This window comes from Cryptomeria japonica, chromosome 10 (assembly GCF_030272615.1).
Source record: "Cryptomeria japonica chromosome 10, Sugi_1.0, whole genome shotgun sequence".
Lineage (NCBI taxonomy): Eukaryota > Viridiplantae > Streptophyta > Pinopsida > Cupressales > Cupressaceae > Cryptomeria > Cryptomeria japonica.
The window spans coordinates 24,347,058-24,369,041 of NC_081414.1; the positions used below are offsets into that span (position 1 = coordinate 24,347,058).

At 43.8% G+C, this 21,984-nt stretch overlaps 1 protein-coding gene across 1 annotated transcript in view; it reads left to right on the plus strand.

The window, feature by feature from the left end:
• LOC131076747 (uncharacterized) overlaps nucleotides 1-21,984 on the plus strand; it is a 40,090-nt gene that overhangs the window by 6,572 nt on the left and 11,534 nt on the right. The gene's annotated exons all lie outside the window — the stretch shown is intronic.

The following is a 21,984-nucleotide window of genomic DNA, read 5'->3' on the forward strand; positions in this document are numbered from 1 at the left end:
CTGGAAATCCATGCCTAAAATGGAAAGCTCAGGAAAACACTTCAAAAGCACAAGAGGTCAAAATATTCTAAGTCTGGAAGCCATTCACAGGTGGGAAATTCCATGTATCCATGGATAGGGCTAAAATGCGCCCAAGACTGGGCTGAGGCACTGAAACCAAAAATGCATTCACAGGAGGAAAATTCCACTAGTCCATGAACATGTTGAAAATGCGCCCAAGTCTGGGCTAGGGCGCCAAAACCAAAAAGGCATTCACAGGTGGAAAATTCCACCAGTCCATGGACATGTTGAAAATGAGCCCAAGTTTGGGCTGGGGCGCCAAAACCAAGAATGCATTCACAGGAGGAAAAATCCATGTGTCCATGGACATGTTGAAAATGCGCCCAAGTCTGGGCTGGGGCGTCAAAACCAAGAAGCCATTCACAGGTGGAAAAATCCACCAATCCATGGACAGGGCTAAAATATGCCCAAGACTGGGCTGGGGCGTTGAATTCAAGAATGCATTCACAAGTGAAAAATCCATGAATCCATGGACGTAGTGAAAATTCCACTTGAGCTAAAAATTGGAATTTTGCCTAAGGCATGGAATCCAAGGAGTCAAGGAGAAATTAAAAAGCAAAATTCCCCTTGGGCGAATTTTCGAATATGCTATTTTTAGACACCAAATCCCGACCAAATATGGAAAATTTTATAGATTCGGAATTGGGATGAAAATCTCCATCCAATGAGCCTGACTCCTAAATTTTAGGAAGATCCCTAAAAAATAGGGATATGTTGAAGGAGCCATGAAAATTCCTTCGAAAGCAGGAGATGACAAGTTGGAGTAGAATCGAGCAAATCCTGAGCAAGATCCTTCAAAATTGGAAAGAATGAAATCAGCGAGTTGGCAAAGGAATCTTCCAAGCATGATGCATGACTGGGAGCATTTAAGGAAAATTCTAAATTTGAACTCATTCGCATGGGAAACTGCCTCTGCATGGCGTAGTAATTAAGGAAAGTATGACACGTCATGAATGCAATTACTAATTAATGCCTCTTGAGAATTCTATATAAGTTTGGAAAGGCATTTCATTTCTCACATGCAAGATTCAGGAAAGAAGTGGAGAAGTGAAGAATATTCATACTTAGCCTCTATTTTTATTATTTCGAAGTGCTTCCAAGATGGCAGAACCAAGCAAGGCAGCTACTATCTCCAGGCAGGCATTGATCAAAGCAGAGATGAGGGGTTTTCTTCCTCATTCTCAGTTGAATTCAAGATGGGAAGAAATCAACGATATTAACCTTGGCACGTTCAACTTGGCTGCATTCAAGATCTGAATGTTCGAAACAGCAGGGCATAATCCATCCCTGACAGCTGTCAAAATTGTGAGAAGTGGAATAGTTGCAGCAGCTGGCTTTCCTCCCGTTATTCAATGCCTAGATCTAGTCTTGGAATGTGCAGCACATTACAATCTGGAGCGGAAAACAATCTCAACGCCAGATGGCAAGTTACTGGCAACATCGACTCTAGAGTCGATTGGTGAAGCTTTCAGAATCCCTTCACATTATTCCATGACGTACAGGACCAGCAACGGAGCTCAGGCAGTATATGAAGCAGGCCTCGCCAGGTGTGCTGATTTGATCAACAAGCAGTGGTTGCTGAAGCCTAGAGTGCACGCTTCCAAGATGTCCAAAACTTTCACAATCTTCGAGTTCAAGCAGGAGTATGTGGACCTGATAAAGATGCTGAGCAGAGTAATGGGATGCTCACATTCGGTGAACTTCGAGCCCTGGATGTTCTTCTATATAGGCGAGATCATGAATTCAAATACATTGATCGACTGGGCTAGATTGATCAGTCACTACTTGCATGAACAATTGAAGGACCTAAAAGAGAAAAGGTCTCAGTCCTTTTTCATGAGCTCCTACCTATTCTATATGCTTACACGAAGGGGAGGATTCGATGGGCTGCCAGCAAGAGGAATCATGGGTTGCGGACCAGCTCAGTTAAAAGTGCATGAGTGTTATCCTCAGCTACATCTCTCCAATGTTAGCTCTTACAAGCTGGCGAATGACACCTTCACCATGTACCTGACGCGACTTATGCAAAATAAGTTACACATGAGGTTGTCTCCACAAGCAAGTGCCTTGGTCCAGAGGTATGGCACTGCGTTCTTGCAATTCCCCAAATTCACCTACATCAGGACGCAAGGGTTCTCCTTCTAGTCTTACAAACTGCTCAGATATCCGTCAGACAAACTTATATTGCTCGAGCTCATGAGGCAGTTAACTGCCTATGATCAGCTGCAGAAAAAGAAGAAGCAATCTATTGAATTTCCAATTGTTTTGGGGGATTTCATGGAGATATGCCTAGGTTTGGAGGTCGTTGAAAGTGTAGCAGGGGAATTGACATTCTATCGCCTACCATTTTTCACATCCAAGGCCCAATATGATCCTTACAGCCAGATTAGGAAGGTTGCCGGTGTCAAATTCATACACAGATTTCACTTAGAGGATTACTGGGCAAGTGCCGAGGATGACCTTGAGGTCAGGAGAAGAATGCATTCCAGACTCCCCCTCGACACCATCAAAATAACTGAAATTCATCAGGTATTGGATCAGGTGAAGGAAGATTCAGATTTGACGCAACCCGAATTCGAGAAAGTGAAGGATCAACCTATCCAGTTGCCAGATTGGTCAGAGCTTGAGGTAGATGATTTGAACATCTTGGCTAGACCAGTGCTAAAATTCACCAAGCACTAGATTGACAGGCAGATAAGAAAGCTGGTAGAAGACAATGTCCATCTGACATACTAGCTTATGGGTAATCTGGACTCCCACAGCGAGGCAACTGAAAGCTCTTCACAGGTTCAGGCAGAAAGAGAAGCCTGGATGAGCAAAGGAAAAAATGCCCCAAAGAGGCCAAGAGCAACAAAGATTAAGGATATCCAGTAGGAAATCCCACACGAAGTTCAACAGGAAGCCCAACAGAAAGGACCTCCACAAAAGAGAGTAAGGACAGGAAGGGAGCATTCGCCAGTTAGCTCCTCGGGCGTACAGGAAGTGGAGATGTTTCCACATCCCACAGGCCCACTTCCAGGGAACGTTCCAACACCGGATATACTCAGCATCAATGCTTCACAAGGCCATTATCAACCAAGAAATCAAAGGCAAGAAAGTCCCCCGCACCAGGAAGAAGTTCATCAGGATAGCTTCGTGGAGACTATCCTTGGTGAAATGGAAGAGGAATCTTAGGAACAGGTACATGTAGACGATCATAGCCATTCCATCCCCGCGCCTGATTGGTTGATAGGCAGATTGGGGAATGAAGCAGAAGGAGGAACCAATCTTGCTCAAGAGTTAGAAGAATCATTGAAGAGGATGGATCAATCGCCGGAAAGGAAGGCTCTATTGTGACCATTTCACACATCGCCTCGTTAGAATGGGGACCCCCCTCTTTTTGCCTTAGGTTTTGTTTTCTCTTTGCTTGTTTTTCTCTCTGCTTTTAGGGTTTTGAGTGAGTGAGTGGTCTGCCTGGGCTGGCTAGATTAGGGTTAAACTTTGGAAGCTCGTTTTAGGGTTTCTTTCAAGCTAAGTCTAGTTTGGTTTAGGAGGTTGTTAGTCGTCTGCCTGAAGCCTCAAGATTGCTAGAATGAAGCATGCCTTTCAGGAGATTCAAGTCGGTTAGATCAGGGGGCAGGGTGAATAGGTCTCATCTCAAGTCAGGTCTAGATTGAAAGAGGGTTTTCTGGTTAGGGTCATGTTTGTTTCTCGGGCTGAGTAAGTTGAGCAGAGTTGGTAATTAAAGGCAGGATCTCGATGGAAATGCGAGAAGGATTTGATTGAATTTGAAGAGCAAGATGATACCTGAAAGAGGAATTTCGCTCCTAACCCTTCCAGAGGGTCTAGGGCGAATTTCATCCTAAGTTCTATTTCTCGCCTTGGATAGACTTGCAATTTTGTTCCTGGCCTAGAAAAAGACCTAACTTTGCCTTATGAGGTGGTTTAAAACTTGAAAACTGAGCAATTTGGCCTGGAATGGAGATTTCGCCCCTGACCCTTCCAGAGGGTCCAGGGCAAAAATCTTATTAGAGCTTATTTTTCACTAACTTTGGTTAAATTGTGATGTGCAGGGTCTCTTGGAATGAAGATTGGACACCATTTGATACCTTTGAAGATTTGGAAGCATTGAGAAATGAAGAATTTTGGCCAAGAAGGGTAATTTCGCTCCTGACCCTTCCAGAGGGTCCAGGGCGAAAATTTTCAAATCCTTCTATTTTTCTTGCAAAAATCTAGTCAAGCTTGGCATAGATGAAAGAGGAGTAGTGTTTTTTTTTCTTGAGAGGTGAAATCAACTTGAAATGATGATTGAATTGAAGCCTAAATTGAGGAATTCGCTCTTGACCCTTCTAGAGGGTCCAGGGCGAAAAACTTTATAGGAGGCATTTCTTGCTCAGTTTGGTCAAATTGAAGTGTCAAAGGCATGGTGAAAGGAAGAATGAGCACGTTGAAAACCTTGGGCATGTTTAGAAGTGATGAAAATGAAGGATTTTAGCCAAGAAGGTGAATTTTGCTCCTGACCCTTCCAAGAGGGTCCAGAGCGAAATTCCTTGTAAGCCTATTCTTTTAACCTTGTTTTGGCTTAAGACCTTATCCATTGGGTGAAGGATGTTGTTTAGTTACCTCTTGAGGTGATTTTGAGTTGGAAAAAGGAAGAATCAAGCCCAAATCATGATTTTCGCTCCTGACCCTTTCAAAGGGTCCAGAGCGAAAATCCTCCTAGACCTCATTTCTTTTCCTACTTGACCAAATTGTGATGCCCAAAGCATGTTGAAAAGAAGAATGGACATGATCTTGCTTTGGGAAGTGTTTGATAGCATTAAGGAATGGAGATTTTAGCCGAGAAAGGCAATTTCGCTCCTGACCCTTCCAAAGGGTCCAGAGCGAAATTCCTTGTAAACCCATTTTTAACCTTTCTTGGACATGAAAACCTTGTTCCTAGGGCAATAAAAGATGAAACCCCACTAAGCAAAGAAGTTTTAAAGTGAAAAAATGAAGATTTTTGGTCAAGATTGCAAAAATCGCTCCTGACCCTTCCAAAGGGTCCAGAGCTAATTTCCTCAAAATCACCTTTTGCTATCAAATTTTGTTAAGCCAAGTATGGGATAAGGTCAAACACTGAAAGAATTGCCCTTGGGAGTGAATTGAGATTGCAAGAAATCATCAAAAAGTGAAGGAATTGAGCCAAATGGTGAATTTCGCTCCTGACCCTTCCAAAGGGTCCAGAGCGAAATTCTTAAAAGCACCTATTTCCTTGCAAGGTCAAAGCAACTTTTTAGTTTTTATGGCTTGAATGGGTGTGAGGAAGAGTGTTTTGCATTTTGAAGATAATTGAAATTGTCAAGAAGAAGCAATCAAGCCTAGAAAAGGATTTTCGCTCCTGACCCTTCCAAAGGGTCCAGGGCGAAAATCCTAAAACCTATCTTTTCTTCCAAAGATTGGACTAAACCAAGCTTAGACATGCGTTTGAGAGGACTTTTGAATTGCCTTGAAGTATAATTGGATTGCTAAGGACAAAATTTTGAAGCCAGGAGGGAAATTCGCTCCTGACTCTTCCAGAGGGTCCAGAGCGAAATTTCCAAATTCTCCCTTTTTCTTGCAAATTTAGGACAAGATTTCGCTATTCATGACTTGGATGGGAGTAAGACATGACGTTGTATCACTTGGAATGATTCGAAGATGAAAGGATGAAGGAATTGCCCTAAAACCTAAAAATTGCTCCTGACCCTTCCAGAGGGTCCAGGGCGAAAATCTCAAAATCCCCTATTTTGCCTTGCAAGAACAAACCAAGCTTGGATGGAGTGAATGAAGAAGACCATTGCCTAGCCTTGGGAGGTGGATTGAAGACAGAATGATGGAGTAAGCCTAAGCAAGAAAAATCGCTCCTGACCCTTCCAGAGGGTCCAGGGCGAAAAACACTAAAAACATCTTTTCCTCCAAAATTCATCTGAAACTAAGCCTGAACTACAGTAAAAGATGCCATTTGGAATGCCTTGGTGAGGTTTTGGACTTACAAAAATGAGAATTTTGAGCTCAGGAGAGAATTTCGCTCCTGACCCTTCCAGAGGGTCCAGGGCGAAATTCTTGAAAATGCAATATTTCCTTCAAAATTTTGATGAGCTAACCCAGTGATGGAGAGAAATGAACTCTGGAGATTGCCTTGGAGGAGTTTAATGATCAAACTAAACTGAATTTTGGCCTAAAATGTAAAAATCGCTCCTGACCCTTCCAGAGGGTCCAGGGCAAAATTTACATTTTCACCTAGTTACTCATGAGAAATGATAAAAAATTGAAATGCAAGAACTTGATTAGGTCAAGACACACATGAACTCACCTTCTAGGAGATTTTGGAGTCAAGGAATGAGGTATTCAAGGCCTAATTTGAAAAATCGCTCCTGACCCTTCCAAAGGGTCCAGGGCGAAATCATCAGGAAACTTCATTAAGCCTCAATCAAAACTTAATATTCCCAAATTTTCTCCAAATTTGCCTAAATTAAGACATCTGGGGTGGTTAGATCAAATTTGCATAATTTGAGGTCTTTATAATTGAATTAATTCATCCACCTTGGAGGCCTTGAAATTAATTTTAAAATTTTAAATGAAAGTGAGCGCTCAAAACACATTTATTGGCTTTTACAAGCAAGTCGGCCTCCTTTTTAGTGGATTTTATCTTATTTTAAAGCTTATTTTCTAGGTCGGCCTTATGCTTAATTAGGGTGAGCGCCCTATATAAAGGAGTATTGTTTCAAAATTCAAATCATTCATTCATTGCTTCTTATGCGAATTTTGAGGAGCAGATTAGAGGAGCGAATCCCAGCAGATTTGAGGCGAATTTTCGCTAAGTGTTGGAGGCTAGAGAGGGTGAAGCTCTTTTGAAGGTTAATCAAGACATAATTCATCCAAGGAGGACCAGAAATTCAATCTTTATCCAGCAAAAATCTGATCTTCTTTCTTCCATTTTCCAAGGTTTATAGTTAAGCATTCAAGGAGAAGGCATGAAGAATCCTTTTGAAGTTTCTATTCAAGACTTATTTTGATCTCATAGCAATCCTTTGAAAATCTAAGTCTTGTGCAATCTGATTTTCATTCATAATTTGAAAATTCATAATTCTTGAGTTATCATGTCATTTTCAAATTAATGTTTTGAACTTTTCCCTTGAAAGGTCTTAAGTTCTATGCTTTAAGGTATGATACTTAAAGACTAATTTTAAATTTTTGTGTAGGCATCAAATGACGACCCCCAAAGCCGGAGGATCTACTAGTCGGCAGGCTCTCATCAAGGAAGATTAGAGAAGCGACGAATTGGAGACCAGGATCGTGTCCAAGTGGAGTAATATCGGAGACACCAACTTAGGAAACTTCAATGTGAAGAAGTTTCGAGAGGTCCCCTACATTGGCAAGCCATCACCTGTTGCAAGGAGGATAATCGAGAGTGGCATCATCAAGGCGGCAGGTTTCCCTCCTGCAGTCAAGTGTCATGAGCTGATGATCGAGTGTGCCCGCCACTATGACTCACAGTCAAGGACGATTGTAACCAAAGACGGGAACATCTTAGCCTACCTTTCAGAGGAAGCTATAGGCGAAGCTCTTCATCTTCCGGACCATAAAGACATGATTTACAAAAGCTTAGAAGGAGCAAGGTCGATCTATGAAGATGATCCTGAGTCTTGTTTGAACTTCATTAATAAGAATTGGTTGCTCAAAAGTCGGCCTCGTCTGAACAAGATTCCCAATACACCACATAGGATCGACTTTCAGGAGGAATACAGAGACTTGATAACTTTGCTCAATCGAGTTACAGGTGCTTCTCAAGCCTTCTTCTTCGAAAAGTGGATGTTCTTCTTCATACAAGTGATAGTCCAAGGAAAAGGAATGCTTCATTGGGCTAGAATCATTAGCAATTGTCTGGACGTGCAGTTGAGAAGGCTAAGACCCACCAAATCATTCCACATGAGCTCATATGTTATATATGCCTTGATCAGGAGTTTCGAGTATGCAGGGCTACCTCACAGAGGAGTGATTGGAAGAGGACTCGGAGAAATAAGAGTTTGTGATTCTTATGTTCATCTGCATCATCCGCTCAGAAGTGACTACAAGTTAGTTAATGATACCTTCACGATGAACATTACTAGGATATTGCAAGGAGGAATTCACAATCGACTGTCTCTGGATGCACAAGAGCTTGTGAAGAAGTATGGCGCATGGTTCATCCAGTTCCAAAAGTTCACATACATCAGAGTTCACGGGTGTCCTTCACCTCCTTACATGTTGCCAAGATATCCAACAGACAGGATAGTGCTACTTGAGGTGACTAGACAGTTGGCAGCTTATGCGAAGGCATCTAGACACAAGCATAGAAATAGGATTCCCGTGCCCATCATACTAGGGAACTCAGTTGAGGTGTGTCCTAATACTCAAGCCGCAGAGGATGCAGAGAAGGAATTATCTTTATACTCATTCACATCCTTTGCCTTGCGAGAGAACTTTGACCCTCATGGTTATATGGAGGAGACAGTCGGTAGAAAGTACAAGCATGAGTTTCAGGTGGAGGACTTTTGGATGAATCTCCCAGGTGATTTAGAGGTTAAAAGAAAGATACATTCCAGGCTACCCTTAGATCTCATCAGGAAATGCAAAGTTTATAGAGTAGTCGATCAAGCCCAGGATAATGGTAGATACCTCCAGTCATCCTATGAGAAAGAGGACAAAGAAGTGAAGGTAGATTGGAATGAGCCCGAGGTTTTAGACTTGAGAGCTTTGATGGCTCCCGTTTTATCCTGCACTCGCAGATGGGTGGATGTACAACATCAAAAGTTGAAGGAGTAGAATGTATCAATGACATTTACTTTGGAGGCAAGACTAGAAGAAGGAGAAGCAAGTGTGAGTGAGAATACTTCTCATTCTAAAGGCTCAAAGAGGAAAGGACCTGAGAAAAAAGAACCTTCCAAGAAGAAGCAGAAAACAAACCCTGATCACCCACCAAGCACATCTTCTAGGCATGAAAAGGAGGCGAGTCAAGGGGAAGATCAGAGGCAGATAGTATATGAAGTTGATGAGTCTATGGAATCCATGGTACAAAATGATAAACAAGAGAAAAGACAGACACCTCAGCATTCATCAAGTCAATCTCCCCAAGTTGATGCTAATGAGCAACACGAAGAAAAGAATGATGATGAAGCAACATCTCCTTTCTGGGAAGATAGGCCACTACCTAAAGAAATACAAGTGAGGGAAACAAGATCTGCCATTCCTGATTGGCTGAAAGAGAGACTGACAAGGGTAGTTGTGGTTGAAGAGGAAGAAGATGTGTTTGACTTGGAAAGCCTTATAGGAAATTCTCATGAGGTAATGGAGAAGAAGAAGGCCACAAAGATGTCTAAGGTAATTAGAGATGAGACAGGATCCAGGAAAGTGCAGGTAGCTACACCAGTGGTGGACAAATGTGAGGATGAGATTCTTGCAGAAGAGTATGACTTAGAAACATTTGAACTTGGTCCACTTACCTCTGAACAAGCGATGGAAGAAGCAACTGATTCATTTGAAGCACTTAAAGACAAACTCAAAGAAGAAATGGAAAAGAATAAGAAGCTTGAGAGGGAGGTCAGTGCTTGGAGGAACTATTTTAGTCACCTTAATCAACCCTTGAGACGTCAGGATCCAGCAGTATCTCCTTTACAAGCACTCCCTCTTGAATCAGTAGGTGAGGCAGAAAGGGTGAAGAGCTTGGTTCAACTTATAAGTTCTTGGATTGATAAATCCCACACGGTAGCCGTTGAATTTGCAACAAGAATGATGAAGACAGTTCATCGAGCTATCCAGGTCCTTGAGATTATCCATAATCTAATGATAATTGTAGCTGCATTCACTCACACTAGAGATGTTATCATTCCTGTCTTACAAGTGATAAGACAAACACCAAGACGGATTCTGGCACAAGAAAAGATAATGGATGGAGGAACCCATAACCTCCTACAGTGGTTAGCTTTGCTCCAGATGAAAGAGGTCCTTTTTGAAGACATCAACACCAGATGCAGTCGAGTTGAAGGTATCATTCATCCAATTCAAGATAAGGTGTTTGAGGTGTTGTGTACCATTCTTGATAGGCAGATCGAGATCGAGACAAATGTGGACATCCAAGAGTTGGAGGATAGAATCAAGGTCATCTTTTCTAAAGAGGAGAACATCATCACAGATAAGCAACGAGATCAGATGTACACTACTATGTTCCTGATTGAGAAGACCAAAGAACTTGAACCTGGATGGGAGACAACTCTTCTCACTGCTTTTGATCAAGTCCTTCACTTGGAAGAACGAATGAAGAATCTTCCTGAGATTCCCATTGCTGAGATTGAGGGAATTGTGTCCAGATTCATTGAATATGCTAAGAAAGAGCATAGGAAAGGGAACAAAATTCTAGATGAAAAGTTGTTATAGGATGATGTGGCAGCTTAATTCCTATTGGTCTATGTCTCCTCAGTTTTTGTGCCAATTCTTTATTGGCTATGGATTAGTGATGTTTATCTAAATGGGGATTTTTTTGTAACAAACCCTAATTAGGGTTTAGGTGTCAAAATCTCAGTCGTCGATCTTCTTTTGATTCAGGCCATTCATTGTATTTGAGGATGCTATATATACCCTCACTCATTTCATTTTGAAGAGTTAGAAAAGTTAGAGAAGAGAGAGAGAGCTTAAAGAGAAGAAAGTTAGAAAGTTATTGTTGTAGCAAGATTGAGTAGTGAAGAAAGAATTTTGAACAATTGTTGTCCATTTGGCTATGAGATCAATAAAATATTGAAGTTATGGTGTTTTATTACAACACTTGTGGCTATCTTCATGATTGTTTATTTTCTTGAATCACTCTCAGTTGAAGTAGCATTTAAGTTTTAAGTTTGAAAGACGAAGTGTTGTGCTTGATCTTTGATAAGATTCATATTCCAAACAACTAGCTTCTTATTGATTGTAAGGACGCCTTGTGTGGTCAACTAGAAACCTTGAGATTGATTAAGAATTCAATCATTCCTGGAAGTATTGATATATATCTCTATGATAGTATCTATATCCTTGATGATTTGAAAAAAACTATTGAATCCCCTTAGAAGATCGCATCAATTCCAGTAGAGTTGTAATTTCTTGGCAAAACTGAAATTGGTAGAATCTTATCAAGTCTAGTCTTCATTGAGTCATTCTTAGGATTAGTTCAAGTATTCCTTCTTTAAAACCCTTACCTTTTGACATTTTTTAAAAATCTGTTAGTGTTAAGAAAATCTTGTTCCTGTTTGCCCTCTCGGGTAAACGGTTAAATGCAGAACGTAAATGCACAAAACATAATGGAAATATATTAAATAACCAGCCTCTGTATTAATTCCACAGTCCATGTACAATAAGTGCTTATAACATTACATCTGACACGACTAACATGATCCCACTTCGAAGAAAAGGTACACCATATATAATACCCGAAGGGGTGCGACACAACCGTTGCGACTCCAACTACCTACCCGTCGGCCAACTAACTGACCGCCGTAACTCATTATTACCGACGACAACATAAACATAATATAACAACATAACATAATGATTATTCCCGTCAACATCATCCCCCCCAAGAAAAGAAGTCGACTCTGACGACTTAATACAAAAATAGAGATGAACGGCAGGAACTACTGACGGTAGTCGGGCCCGGATCTTATACACTTGCTGCGTCCTTGCCTGAAAACCCTTTTCTGCTACCATCCGATGCTCAAGTGCGGAATTCACCAATATTGCTTCCTTTGCCATCACAGTCCTCCTGTGCCTAACCCAAACTTGGCTGCAAAACACGTTTTTCAGTCTCAGCTTCCACCAACTGCTACTCAAATGATACTATCTCCCTAGCCAATTTGTCCTCGATAGCCACCCGTGCTACTCTCCCGACATCCAACTCCTGGATATGCTGAACTAAGTCTCACGCGACTATTGCCTCCAACCTGGTGGTCAGCTCCTCCCGAGCCCTCTGTGCATCCACCAAGGCAACCTCACGCAACTGAGACATACTCCGAGTTCCTCAAAGCGTACCAGTCATGCCTGGAGGTGGCCACAATCCGCTGGCACAAATGCTAGGAGACACCTCAAATCCTCCATCACACTCCCCAAAGGCTAAAAACTGAACTGAATAACTCCCTGGTGTCATACAACTGCGTGGACCTGCAATGCCTTCCCTCAAACTCTGTTTGTTCCCAACCTCCAAATCCGTCTCCCTCTACGGCTTATGGCTTCCCCGCCAATGCTTAGCTGCAAGCTTCTTTCTCACAGTACGGACAACCACAACACTTCCCGTGGTACTCTGTAGCTCAAAATAAACTGGGGGTCTGGGGGCAGCGCCCCCAGCGGGGTCGAGGGGCAGCGCCCCTCGCGGGTACAGGGCGGGGTCGAGGGGCAGCGCCCCCGCCGCCAACACCAATTTACAACCTTCAAAACCCCACGAAAGTCCATGGCGCGCATCATTTTTGTGATATTTTATGATGTCAAAACCCTTCTTCTACACTCCAATATTTTCAGTGTCTAGGCTTCAGACTTCAGCAAATCATTTTAAATCTGGCCGTCGTCATTTTTTTTTTGGCACTGTAATGTCCTCGATGGCACCCGGCCATACAACCTCCCTGTACGGTCAACAACAACACTGGCACCTCCAATCGTGCGGCCACCTTCCCGTGCGGTCGACACCCTTCTTATCGTACGAACACACCTCCGGTCAACAACAGCACTGGCACCTCCCATCGTGCGACTGCTTGGTCTACCTGTGGCGGTCGTTTTGCCCTTACGTGGCTGTGTGGATTGTGCGGACTTGGTCTCTTTTTTTTCTTTTTCCTTTTGCGACTGCTGCACGTTGGTGTGCGTAACCCTTGCTGTGCGTGTTGATCGGGCCGTGTGGTGCGTGGTCGGGCCGTGCGGTGCGTCTTCCTCCTCCTCTATCCCTTGCTGTGCGGCGATGTTCGGTGTTGTGCGGTGTGCGGTGGTGGGTTCATGTCTCGGCAACAACCTTCGGTGGTTCCACCGCACGGTGGTGTCACCTTGGTCCCACCGTACGGTGGCCATTTTCCCTTTTTCTTTTTTTTTTCTTGACTGTACGGTCGCTGTCGTATGACCGTGCGATTTTTTTTTTTTGAAATTGTCTAGAGAGTCTTCGGCTCGAGTCCCCTGTCTTTGGGATCGCCCTTCATCCTTCTCGGTTTTCCTCGCCCAAAAGTCTCCTTTTGTCCCGTGCCTCTCAAGTCGCTTGCCTGGCCTCTTGAGTCCCCCTCCATCCTCTCGGGTCCCCCTCCGGGCTCTCGGGTGTCTGTCCGGGCTCTCGGGTCCCCTGCGCGCTTCGTGTGGTAGGGTTTCAATTTGAACCTATTGGTGGCAAGTTTATTTTCCATGGCCATCCGAAGACCTGAAACCACAAATTCTACAGGGACCACGACCTCCTTCCCGTACATAAGAAGAAGAAGGATAATAAAGATTTTGAAGGCTGCGGCCTTCCACATAGGGTTCCAATCATTGCCAACACTCTTCGGATTATTTACGTCGCCAGGGTTTGGGGCGTCTCCCTTCCAATATTCTCTGTATTCCGGCAGGTACACCTCTGTTGGTTGCTTTGGTTCCTCTACTTCGAGCCTATAGCTTTGGAACATTTTGTAATCCGCCATTTGCCAGTGGAAGAGCCCGTTAAGTGAGCATACCTCATCTTCAGAACATCCCTCCAATTCGAGCACCCCTTCACTGTTCGGCTCCATCGCGTTCTTGCCCTTGCTTTCATCGGGACCCCCTTCCCCTTTATTAGAGTCCTTTGAGTCCGAGTCTGAAGAGACGAGCTCTTCGCCGACATCTTGGGTGTGTAGGTCAATGGTATATTTCCGCCCTCCCTTCTCCATGGAAAGGGTATTTTTCTTCCAGTTGTGGTTTACCCTCGCGTTGATCAACCACGCTCTCCCCAGGATGGCGTCATAGCCTTTCTTCTTCGAGGGAATAACCACGAAATCTAACAAGAATGGTTGCGTACCAATCGTCACTTGCTGGGCCATCAACAGGCCGAGTGGCTTAATGCCGTGTTGGTCCGCTCCCACCAGGTTGAATGTGGGTGGCCACAGGGTGGGCTTCCCCAGCCGCTTCCATGTTTCTTCTGGTAGTACATTCACCCCAGATCCCCCGTCCACAATGGTGTCCTTCAGAATGGTCCCACGGATACCCATTTCTACCATAGCTGGGTGTCTACCACTGCTCAAGGCTAGTAACATCGGGTCAGTCGAAGGGCTGACAGAAACCTCCACCTGTGGTGTACTCGACGATGTGGTGGCGGGAACCCGTACCTGTGGTGCACTCGACGATGTGGTGGCGGGAACCCGTACCTGTGGTGCACTCGACGATGCGGTGGCGGGAACCCGTACCTGTGGTGCACTCGACGCTGCGGTGCTTTGCACATTGGTGAGGATGGCAGTCCTCAATTGTGGCATAGAGTCTAGAAGGTCTTTTACCTTTATCGGCACCTCCATCTGCAAGATTTGCCCAATGATGTTATTTTCCGCTTCCATACGAAATGATGTACTCGCCACCTCGTCCCGTTGTTCGGTCGTCATCTCACGTTCAATATTGGCCTTTGCCTCCCGTAATCTCTCCTTCTCCGTACGGGGGTCGGGATAAGTGGCTTTTTTCGTCTGGGCGCGGGTGATCGCCAGTACTTCTTTGTCACCAGTCTTCTCAGCCTTCTCAATGTTGAGGAGATTAACCCCTGCCTGCGGGCAATTTGCGTCCTCATGGTCGCCTGGCCCACATCAACGGCAGACGTGCTGAGGGGTGGCTTCCTTCGTGCAATCACGGGCGAAGTGCCCCCACTGATTACAGGCCCTACATTGGATAATTGGCCGGCCCTTGGCATCATACTGGATACGGCTTCCGTTATTGGTATTGTTGCTATTCCTTCCGCCGCCGTGTCTATTGTCCCGGTATCCTCCAGATGATGCCGTTGTGTTAGTATGTTGATCGGTACCCGTTGGTGCGGATGTTGTGGCCTGCTCCGTGAACAGCACCTGGTTCATTTGCGTACTTCGAGTTTTCATGTTGTATGGGCACTCCTTGGTGGAGTGTCCCATCACTTGGCAAATTTCACAGAATGCCTTCTTTTGGCAAGTACCCTTTGTGTGCCCTTCCTCTTTGCACTCAGTGCACCATATGTCCCCTTCGTTCCGACTAGTGCTTCTCATTATTTTGAATTCCTTTCTCATTCGCTCCATGTCTTTCTGGAGCGCTTGCACCCGTTTGCCAGCCTCATCGTCGCTGCTGCTTTCCCGTGAAGAGTCATCGTCCTCGGATGAGGATTTATTACTTTTCTTCTTCTTTGATGTTTTGTGTTCGCTCTCCAGGTCCATCGCCCTATTATAAGCGTCGTCATATGACGTCGGGGGTACAATTTTCATCTTCCTCCGTAGGGAGGATTTCAACCCTTCAACGAACCATCGTTTCTTCAATCCATCTGCGGGTTGGCTTTCCATTTTACCCAAGAGTTCTTTCAGCCTTCGACTGTATGCCCGTACTGTCTCCCTGGTACCTTGTTTGGTACTGTATATCTCCGTTACAATTTCATTGTCATCACGGAGCAATCGAAACTCCCCCGTGAATTCCTTCTGTAGATTGGCCCACGTGGCCACTTTTTGCTTGTCCACATCGGAGTACCAATCTATGGCAACTCCTCGTAACGTGGCTGGGAACTGCTGTACCCAGTCATCCTGGTCTGTTACTCCATTGACGGACCAAATGGTTTCACATGTACGGCAGTGCCGTAAGGGGTCTTCCTTGCCCTCCCCTGTGAACTTTGGCAATTTTTGTTTACTCGCCATCCCACCGCTAGGTCTCGCTCCTCTAGTTCCTTGTGTGCTTGTACCTGGCGATCCTCTGCCTCTTGCAACTGAACCTCCACTCGTGGGTCCTCCGGAAAAAGTTGCTGACACCGAACCAAACAAATTGCCTCCCGTACGGTACCCTTGTGCTCCCTCGGCACCTTCGATCGTACCGTCACCTTTCGGTGTCTCCCTCCGGTTGGTTGTCTCCCTCCGGTTGTCCTCTGAAATGGACAAATTCTTTAGCAAGTCTCTGGTAGCGTCGATCAGGTTTAGACTTCGCCTTGTTTGTTCCACCAACTCTTCGCGGCTTCTTACCCTACGGTGGTATTCTGGCGAATTGTAGAGTTCTCCTTCGGCACCCTCCGTGACTCCTTCTGGCAGCCCTACAACAGTGTAGTTCTCTCCGTCTATCTCTGCCTCCGCAACCTCCGTGACACCTCCTGGGTTCCCTTCGGGCAACCTCTCGGCCGGTCGTCCCTCGGCAAGCTGCCTTAGCCTACGCCTTCGTTCTATCTGCTGTCTGAGATTCAACGTGGTTTGTGCCACTTCCCATTCGTCACTTTGTATCTTTTTATTTTTGTCCTTATTTAGTCTATTGGGCATAAGTCACTTCCATACACAGCAAACACACGCCATGTACACAAAAAAACTTTTATTATTTTTATTTTTATTTTGCCTTTCGGCCACAATTTATATCAGCAGTGTGTCGGGATTATTACAAGTTTCAATTTCCTCCTGGCCTGGCGCCATCTTGTTCCGTTTCCCGTCGGCTATTCTCTTTGTAGCGTTGCAGGATTTGTTGTCGTCGCTCTTCCTGGGCAATCTCCTCCAGGCGGGCCTGTTGTGCCAACGATGCCTGTGCAAGCAACCGAGGGAGGTGGTTCATCAACCGGTTTACTGTCGGGCTAACCTCCGACATTGTCCACACGGCACTTGGTGGGATTTCTGCCTCCGCCGCTTCTCGTCGAACGTATGTCTGAATAGCTACCTGGAGCAAAATTGAAAATTCTCGCGTTGCCATGTCTTCTCCTGTGTAAAGTTCTGTCTACGCGTCGTCGGCCTCCAGGTTTACTTCACCAACGGGTAGGCCCATTGTGTCTGTGCGCCATCCGTGTCTTCCGTTCCCGAGTTCGTCTAGGCAACGGCGCCAAATGTTTGCCCTCTCGGGTAAATGGTTAAATGCAGAACGTAAATGCATAGAACATAATGGAAATATATTAAATAACCAGCCTCTGTATTAATTCCACAGTCCATGTACAATAAGTGCTTATAACATTACATCTGACACAACTAACATGATCCCACTTCGAAGAAAAGGTACACCATATATAATACCCGAAGGGGTGCGACACAACCGTCGCGACTCCAACTACCTACCCGTCGGCCAACTAACTGACCGCCGTAACTCATTATTACCGACGACAACATAAACATAATATAACAACATAACATAATGATTATTCCCGTCAACAATTCCTGCATTTGGAAAGAAAGTAACGTGGACAAGCTTTCTCTGAAAGTACGTAAGGCCCCTTGAAGAAACAGCATATACAACGACCACTGGTGCTTATCCACACATAGAGATCCTACAACAAAGAACCTTGAAGTCATCCCGATTGATCCTTTTCGCGACATCTTCAGCATTCAGAGACTTTAATCAAGAGAGGATAAGGTACCTTTTAGGTATTTTATTCTGTGTTTGGTCGTGTACAAAATATACATCAACAGGCTCCCCGAAAGTTTTCCAAGGTAGTCAGGGAAGAATCAGGATCCAGGACTTTGCACATCGCTGAACCTGCAGTGGATAAAGATAGGAGTGAGATTAGGCAGGAGGATTATGTCATCAAATAGGTTGATCTTGGCCATGCTTCCATCGGTCAAGTTGTGGGGGATTTTGAAGATTCCTCCTTAGCCATGAAGAAGTTGCTAAAATCAAAGGCAAAATGTAAGCGGCTGAGGGAGGAAAATAGATTTCTATGCGAATACGTCAGGAGTTTCAAAAGACCCCTCAGGGAAGCAGGTCCTTCATCCCCTCCTCCTCCCTTCCTTCCCAAGGAAGTAGTTGATGATGCAGAACTTATTAGAGCAATGGCACAAAATTCTTGGGAATGGGCAGAGGATGTCTACGCCGAGGTAGGAAAATTCATTGAGGATCTAGCTCAGCTTCATTCGAAGTTCGTGGCCCTCCTAAGCAGATTAGAGACAGCAGAAGAACTATGGGAGGATGTAGATGTTTACCAAGACTTAACCATTTCCCGGCTCAGGGCTCTAACGAAGACTCCAAGGCAAACCCTGGTGGACAGGAAAGTGATCCAAGAGAATGAAGCCTACGACTTTCCCCGATGGTTCTACGCTATCTGTTCAGGAAAGAACACCCTTGACAAATTCAGCATTGATTTTGTCACCTTGAAGAAGTCTATCAGAGGGATACAGGAAGAAATCCTTAGTGCCATGGAAGCTTTATTTTCAAGGAAATTCAGTGACAGAGGAATAACGGTGAACTCCTTGAAATCCCAGTTGCACGATTTCTTTTTCGTCGGTTCATTCCCTAAGGAACATTTTGCAAATGTTTCTTCATTCTCTGGTATGATGAAAAAACGCAGGAAGTCATGGCAGAGTGGGAGAGCTTCTTTTCCAGAAGCGAAGAAGAAATTGCCTTGATGGAATTCAACATTGAGAACGTGCCAGTGTCTCCATCGGAGAACTAGAAGCCGTCGTCGGTAGATTCATTGCATATGCCATTAATGAACGAGATAATGGTCGTCCATTTTTGGACGAAAGTCTTTTGACTGAATAGTGATGGCGTATTTATTGCTAAAGGAATATTGACTAGGTGTGGACCAGTCAACGCATGCCACCACCGGATAAGGAATCTTCTTGCATGTCGCCTTCTCATTATGGTTCTATGATAGATTCTTCGTGCATGCCGCCGTCACTTGGAGGATGACGGGCATTTATGATGGTGTCGGTTATATTCTGGGCATGGTCAACATCATGAGATATTTAATGTGCCGAGTGGGCGCTATTTTAGGCTCTTTTATGAATTGTGCATGGGCATAATGGGTTATTAATTGCAGATTCCCACCTTGTTGCACCTTGAGTGGGGAATCTTTAGGGCAAACCCTAATTAGGGTTTTTGCATGTAATCATGGCTTGAGGCCTATATAAGGGGGTGACCCCCTCATTTGTAATCAGGAGAGACTACTGTCAGAGATTGTTGCTAAGAGTTTTTGAAGCAAACACTTAATACATTGTTCAATTGTTGGTGTGTTCTTGTGTTGTTTTGGAGCTCGCATGGTCTCATTCTCTTCATAGATTAGATTTGCTTTCATGCTGTTAGATGAACTGGATTTGATAGGATTGCTTGTTGCAAAATTCGTGCTCATACTTTTTGTATGCAACTGATTGTTGCATACCGTGCAAAGTTAGCTTGAGCCTCTGTTATATGTGTAAGTTTAACTTCGATTATCAGGAGAAGTTGTTCGATTTGATGGTTTCTCTTGATGATTTTAAAATCCTTAAACACACCCCCTGAAGATTGCACCGCCTTCGTGTAGTTGTGCGTTGCTGGCAAAGCGAAGCATGGTTGGATTTTGCGCAAGTTATCTCGTCTCTTTGTTCATAGGTTTAGATTACTTTTAGTTTAGTCTTTCTCTACCCTATTCCTATTTACTTTCTGCATAATTCAAAGTCCAAAGATCCAAAACAAGAGCTTTTATTGCAAATCATCCGTACAAAAGATCCTTGAGCTTGTATAAGTTTCTTCAACATACGTAAGGTCCCCTTGGGTTATCAGCAAACCCATCAAACAACTGAGTCACATCCACGCACTAAAGGAACCTTGGGAATTAGCCGTCTGAACTTTAAGTAATCCTAGCATACGGACTAATCTTGATCAAGAGAGGATAAGGTGACCATTGGTGACTTTATTCTGTGTTAGCCGCGGTCATAAAAGACACGTCAACACCACCCTCTGTGGGCAATGCAAGGTGGGGTCACCTTCTGCGGGCAATGCAAGGTGACATTGCATTCTTCTTTGGGAGAAGGCTGAGGTGTAAAACCTCTTCCACCCTCTGCGGGCAATGCAAGGTGACATTGTATTCTTCTCTGGGAGAAGGTTGAGGTGCAAGACCTCTTCCACCCTCTACGGGCAATGCAAGGTGGATCCATCCTTTGCGAGCAATGCAAGATGGACATCATGAAATGAGTTCATGATATTTATGTGTTTTATTGCAGTTTTAGTCTATGAAGCTTATACATTCAGTCTTGTGGGCAATGCAAGATGAAAGTCATAAATGGATCATGACAAGTGGCAGATATCCTCCCTAGCTAAGAGGGAGTGTTGAAATAGTATCTAGCTCGGATACCTATCTATTGTATTTTAATGTTGTCAATGACAAATTAAAATACACATGTATTATCTATTATGTAAATCGAACTTAGGGCTGGGCCCAAATACATGTAACTTGTAATTATGTCTTGCTTGGGCAAGACCTATATATAATGTAACTTGTGGATATGACAGGCCCTATAAATGTAACTTTTAATTTGGTCTGACCCTAATTGGGCGATGTAACTTGTGGTCCTATATTGAATGTAACTTGTAGATAGGGTAGGCCCAATATGTATTTTGAGCGATTATGTAATTGGGCTGGGCCCAAACTCATGTAGCGTGTGGTAAAGGCAATCGAGCAATAACGTCTTAATAGGTCAAGACCTATTTGGAGAATATACATAATATTATTATTAAATTAACAAGGCAGGCCGACTTGAGACTTGACACCACAAGTCAAGCATATAAGCAAGTCATTTGCATAGCATAATGAATCAATTCACATACAAGGCGAATCATTCTTAAGGCTTTCAACACATGTAATCTGCTCTCCAACATTTGGCGATCTCTCTCTCTCTCTCTTGTGCGAACTTGCTCCTCATCCATTGTGTGAAGGCTGGCTGTTAGATGATGCTATCAAGATCTTGTGAAGCTAATGAAGACTTGCCTTGAGCGAATTTGATGCTGATGATAAGGGCTGCAATCTCCATTATCATATAAAGAGGAATTCAGATCTGCTATCTTGCTGGTTGAACAACAATCTGAGATAAGCACACTTGCCTTGTAATTGCCTACATTTGAGATAATACACATTGTACTTTGTGGCTGGGTTTTTCACCTCCAAGAGGGAGGTTTCCCCATGGTATTTGTGTGTCTTGTTTTGTGTTTTTTATTGCTGTTACTGTTCTGTTATAACCTGATTATTTAAGATTAACATCTGATTGCTTAAAATTAACATTATGTAGCTTTGAGATCTTGTAAATCGGCATCTTTATGTGTAATTTGATTTGATGCTACTTGATTTCTAATAACCTAAGTCTAAGAATGTTTATGAACAAATGTCCATAGTTGCTCACTTTGATTTTTTTGGTACACAACCTAATAGGATAATGGCTAGTTTCCAGGAGGATTGGCTTTGAAATGTAGGATTTAAAATTTATTGAGGTGGACTAGGTTGTGCCGTGTGGCTTAGTGAATGCATTGGGCTATGACACATGGCCTTGTCTAGGGTGTTATGCAATTGAGGGATGGGGATTGTTGGTGCTCTAGGCTCACTTGCAATTCTACAAATCTACTGAGAAAAATACTCCCAGGGACATGTCAAGCAAGTGTTGAGTGAAGAATTATCAACAGATTGCATGTGGATCTAGGTCAATCAACAAGACTTGCTGCAGCTCTTCTATACTTTAGGCTCTTCTAAACTTGAAAAAAAGCATTAAATAAAGGTTAAACCTTGACGGCACAAAATTAATCTAAATTTTGTTGCTATCTATCTTATATGCTAGCCTTTGTAATGGCACAACCAGAGGTCCATTACAACAAACTTTGAATAAAATGATCATTAATGTCAGATTTTATTAACAATCCTACCCACAAATTCATCATTTTGCAGCCCCATACTGATTAACAGAATAATGGCTAGTTTCCAGTAGGGTTGGCTTTGGAATGTAGGATTTGAAATTTTAATGAGGTGAACTAGGTTTTACTGTGTGGCTTAGTCAATGCATTGGGGCCTTGGGCTATGGCACATAGCCTAGT